This window comes from Prionailurus viverrinus, chromosome C1 (assembly GCF_022837055.1).
Source record: "Prionailurus viverrinus isolate Anna chromosome C1, UM_Priviv_1.0, whole genome shotgun sequence".
In the NCBI taxonomy this organism is placed as follows: Eukaryota; Metazoa; Chordata; class Mammalia; order Carnivora; family Felidae; genus Prionailurus; species Prionailurus viverrinus.
The window spans coordinates 2,780,147-2,785,678 of NC_062568.1; the positions used below are offsets into that span (position 1 = coordinate 2,780,147).

Consider the following 5,532-nt stretch of genomic DNA (forward strand, 5'->3'; position numbering starts at 1 on the left):
CTCTGAAGAACCAGCCCGAAAAGAACTTGTGAGCCCAGCATAGCCAGTCTCCCCGCTCTGTGCCCGCATTTGTCACCTGTGACTGGGGTGACTTCACCCAGCCTGTGGTATCCGATCCCCAAATGCTCTGTCCTGAGGGCAGGCAAAACCAAGAACTTGTCCTTTTCTCACTCAAGATGAAATTCAATTTCTTCTTAAAATTAAACACAAGATAAGACACAGGAAAAGGAGGACCCTTAAGCAGTGTAGGACCACATGGATTTATGAAGAAGGGGTGTAAGGCCCACGATAGGGTGCACTTGCCTCAAGTTGTGTCTTGAGATCCCTGGCTGCAGGATCTGCTGGGCGCTTTCCTGATTTTGAGCATTCTCTATTCCACCCCAAGTACTTCTGATACTGATTAGGGCGAGAACTCCCGTCAGGATCCACGGCCAGTGGGTGGCCACAGGGCTAACTGAACCCCCTTCCCCAAGCCCACTTGCCCCCAGGCATCTGATGGGAAGGAAGAGCGGACTGCCTGGAGAAGCCAGGCCCCTTCCTCCATCCTGTCCCACTTTGCCCCACTCTGCAGAAGGGTCATTTCCTTCCAAGTGCTATTGATTAAGTTTATCAATTCTCTCTCTTCTTCCTCCATTTTGTTTAAATTTATTACTTCCTTTTTCTTTCTCTTGGTTTGTAACTTAAAGGGAACAAAGTTCATCAGGTATGGACTTGATTTATTGTTTCTCTTTTTTTCTCTCCATAATATAAGCCCTGGGAGCAATAAATCTCCTCTAAGTACTGCATTGGCAGCATCCCAGAAATTGAGATATGTCACTTCCATGGTTTTGTTCTTTAAATATTCTGTAGAGTCCTAAATGTCTTCCCTAACGAAAGGTTTATTTAAGAAAGGATCTGCTCTGTGAACACAATAAGAAGCAGCTGAAAAAGAGGTTCAGCTAGAGGAAGGGAAAGGCAGGAGATAGAATGATCATTTGTTGATAATGTGATTTTATTCCTAAAATTACCAGATGAAAAATTCTTAGGACTAATAATAGTTTACTTAAAGTGAATGGATACCAAATAATTCACAAATCAATTCCTTTCCTCTATACTAATAATCAGAAGGCAAAAGGGTGGGGGAACAGTAAAAGTACATACACTATAGCAACTGTAATAATATACCCTAAAATTAGTTTAACAATAAATGTGCAGAAACTATATAAAAACTGAGAGTTACAAAACAAGAAAGTAAAAATGCATGCCATGTTCATGGTAAAACTCAATGTTGTAATGATTTGAATCTTTTCAAGTTGACTGTATAATGTCAATCAAAATATCAATGGAAATTTTTAGGAAAAGTGACCAAATGATTCTGAAGCACATCTGGAAAACTAAAGAGACACAACTCCCCCCAGGTCTCCTCCTGGGGAGGAGAAGGTCTGGGCTGGGAGAGTTGGGCGTAAATGGCAGGGGTGGGAGGCAGGTAGGGACAGGGCAGTGGCCACTACCAGGCCTTACAATCCCTGAGCTTTGAAAGTGGTCCCAGTTGTTAACTCCCAGACGTGACTTCAGGCATTTCCCACTGAGGAAGACGCAGTTCCAAAAATATTTACTGAGCATCAGGCTGCAAAGGGAGCAAGCATACTCTTGGTGAAATTGGCTGTTTTGATGTGTAGCGCTCTGACTCTTCTGTTCGTGTTGGAGGGCCATGTATCTTCTAAGAGCCATAAAAAGAAACCTTCAGTGGCAGATAAACTTTAGAGTGTCATTCAGTGACAAAAATAAGGAAGTTTCTCGATGACAATGTTGAAGTATAAGTGGAGTATTATTTGCCCATATAAATTATGGCTGAGGCCGGGTTAATTTTTCCAAAGGTTATATATGGATGAGAAAAAGAGTGTTAGCATTTTTATGAGGTCATGGAATGTCACGACTGACTAATGTTTCTGAATAAGTATCTCATGCATGGAACTTAATCCTCTCCCAGCTCCCTCGTAGAGGAAAGCCCAAACGGTCGGACAGCCACCTATGATCTGCCATTCCTGCGTTAGAGCACTCGCTAAAAAACTTACTTTGCAATGTGGAGGCCATGGACTCATTCTTCAGGGCAGAGAATGACTGATCACCACCCTCCTGTCTCTTTGGGATGCTTGACCAGTGAGAAGTGCACATGCCTGTAGCCATACTTATTGATTTCATAGGATCATAGTCACTCTGCAGGCCCCATACCCAGAGGCCCTGCTGTAGAGGTAGATTAATTATAGATTCGTGTTTGATGGTACTCCTTGGGGCTTACAATAAGGCTTCTTCCGACTCTCCAAAAATGTGCAAGAAGGGGAGAAAAGATTGCCCTCCAAGAGTGATCAAAAAGAGGCTTGTAAGAATACCCAGTTAGGACTCCACCTGACCTATGTCTGACCACCACCCTCCCCCACAGAAAGAATGGCTTATATTTGTGTTAGGCTTCTGTGTGGACATGATTCCCATTCTCTTGGTATATACCTAGGAGTGAAATTGCTGGGTCAAATGGTAACTCTATGTTGAACTTCTTGAGGAACGACCAGACCATTTTCCAAAGTGGCTGCACCATTTTACATTACTACTAGCAATGTATGAGGGCTCCAATCTCTCCACATTCTTACCAACACTGTTTTTTCGGTCTTTTTGATGATAACAATTTTAGTGGGTGTGGAGTGGTATCTCACTGTGGTTTTGATGTGCATTTCCCTGGTAAACGACGTCGAGCATTTTTTCACATGTATTGGCCTTTGTATATCTCTTTGAAAAATATCTATTTGGATCCTTTGCCCATTTTTTAATTGGTGAGAGGCTATTTTCCCCCCTCCTGACACCAGATACATGGTATCTTTCCCAACTTCACTTCTTCAACTCTCCAGCGCCATCTGGGTGTCCAACAATTAATCCTATTCTAACACTGCCTGGAGTTAGCACCAGACTCCACAGGTTTAAGAGCTCAGTCCCACAAGAGTGCCTCCACTTCAGAAGCCACCTGCAAGTATTAGGTCCCCAGGTTACCTACACGTCTGTCCAACTTGGCTAAAAGTCAGGGGTTCCCACCCACCCCAGGTTCAATAATTTGCTAGGACAACTCATAAAGGTCAGAAAAACTCCAATGAGTCCTGAGCATAGACGCCTCGGTCCTCATGGAGTTGGGCTGTGCCACCCTCCTGACATATGGATGCGTTGGCCTACTCAGAAGCTCTCCAAACCCTGTCATTTAGGGGTTGTCGTGGAGGTTTCATTATGTAGGCATGACGGTACCATTGGTGATTATCACAATCTCTAGCCCCTCTCCCCTCCCTCGAGGTTGGGGGGTAGGGTTGAAAGTTCCAAGCTTCTCAGCAAGGCTTGGACTTTCTGGGAACCAGTCCCTGTCCTAAAGATACCAAGAGGTGGGCCCCTCTTCCAGTTTCCTCCCTTGCTTCCCCCCTTCTCCCTCCTCCCTCTCTCACACACACCCCCCTTTGGGCCTCCTTTCTATGACTCCATTTTCTCTGCTGCCACCAGGGGCCAGGGTCTCCTGTGGGGAGCCCAGCCGGTACCCCAGGTCTCCCTTCAGGGCTGGAGTGAGCCTCCGGGAGAGCCAGGAGGGGAGAGATGGGAGAGGGTTGGGGCAGAGGGAGCAGCGAGCCCACCGAGTTTGGGGGGGTGGTAATCAGACGGGGGGGGGAGGGCAGTAATCAGGCAGGGGGAGGGGAGGAGCAGGGAGGAGGCCTCAGGGCCCCCCCAACTATGGAAGAGCAGCTGCTGGGGCCTCCCCCTCCAGGTGGGGGCTGGGGGCGCCTGGGATTGGTGGGTGGGGAGCCTGGGGACCCTGATGAGCCTCCTAGTGGCAGAGACCCTGGTGCGGGGAGGGAGGGGGTCCCGGGAGGTCGAGGGAAGCAAGACATCAGGGACTTTCTGCAGCAGATAATGACCATAACCGACCAGAGCCTGGACGAGGCCCAGGCCAAGAAACACGCCCTCACCTGCCACCACATGAAGCCTGCTCTTTAGTGTCCTGTGTGGAACCAAGGAGAAAACCGGCCTCAGCATTCGAAGCTCCCAGAGGAGCCGGTGGGCCCACAGTGGATGCGCCCAGACAACATGCTTCTGGCATGGGTGTGGCTGGGCCTGAAAAAGGAGGGGGCTCAGCAGCAGCAGTGTCCCCCTACAACTCCATCCAACACTTGGGCTATGGCAGCAAACCTGCTCAGATCTGCCACATCTGCCATTGGGAGCTGGAGAAACGTGAGCGGCGGGCATGAATCGAGTTCACAACCACGTCACGAACCTGCTGAGGGAACAGAGCCGCACTCGGCCTGTGGCACCCAAGGAGATGCAGCACGTGTCATCCATGGAAAGTTCCACGCCATCCAGATGCAACTCAGGCAGAGCACCCGTGAGGCTGTCATGGCCCCGCGTTCCCGCTTCTTGGATGGATGGCAGAAGAAAAGGCTGCAACTTGAGCACACAGGCTACCAAGGTCTCAGTGAGTATTTCTACTGGCATCTGAGTAACCCAGAGCCTAGTGACGAGGCTGAGGAGGAGCTTGCCAAGAAGTGTGGAGGTGTCTCGGGTCTCCAACTGGTTTGGCAACAAACGGATTGGGTATGAGAAAAATACTGGCAAGTTCCAAGAGGAGGCCAACACCTATGCTGTCAAGACCCCCACGTCAGTCACCCAGGGGGTCCACAGCCACACCAGCTCCCAGATACCCCCCTCCTCTGCAGGCTCTGGTGGCTCTTTCAATCTCTCAAGATCCAGAGACAGGTTTTCCGGGGATGCCTGGGCTCAACGGAGATTTCTACTCTGCTTCCCAGTGGAATCACTCCGGCACTCATTGGGGTCAGGGGGCTACAGGGATAACCTTGGGGGAGGCCAGATGTACAGCCCTCAGCAAGTAAGGGCAAACGGTGGCTGGCAGGAGGCTGTAAGCCCATCCTCAGTGATGTCCCCAACAGAGGGACCAGGGAGCATTCACTCTGACACCTCCAACTGATCTTGCCCTCAGGGCAACAGGGGTGGGGGCTCACAAAACGACTTTTGAAGAGGACACAGGCATCCAGAGGACAAACCCCAGACACAGGAGAAGCACAAGACAGAGAAGGGAGAATGGGGTCATCCCTTCCCCAGACTCTCTCAGTGCTGGGGGTGCTGTGCTGACTACGTGGCAGGGAGAATGGGCTCCCCTAAGGGGAGAGTGGGGTCTGTTGTCTCCTTTTTTCAAGTCTTTTTCTCTTTCTCTCACAAATACCCAGAATCCCATTGGTCAGATCCCTTTCCCTTCCTCCTGTCCCCCAACCCCAAACCATATTCCATTTCTCTCTCCCTCTCTCTCTCTCCCCACCCCCCCCCCTACTCTCCCTCCCCAACCTTATCTGCCTATCTGCTCTGGGATCTGTGGAGAAGCCAGCCCTGCCTGACCAGAGATGCCAAAACTGCAGACACACCTTCTGGACAGAGGACATGGGCCACAAACCCTGTGTCTCCCCACCTCCTACCCCTCCAGATGGCTTGATTACCTCATATGCAGCTCATCTTAAACCA

At 49.7% G+C, this 5,532-nt stretch overlaps 1 pseudogene; it reads left to right on the plus strand.

Annotated features, from left to right (window-relative positions):
* The first annotated feature begins 3,735 nt into the window (after positions 1-3,735).
* LOC125172003 (pre-B-cell leukemia transcription factor 2-like) lies at positions 3,736-4,984 on the plus strand (annotated as a pseudogene).
* Positions 4,985-5,532: the final 548 nt, after the last annotated feature.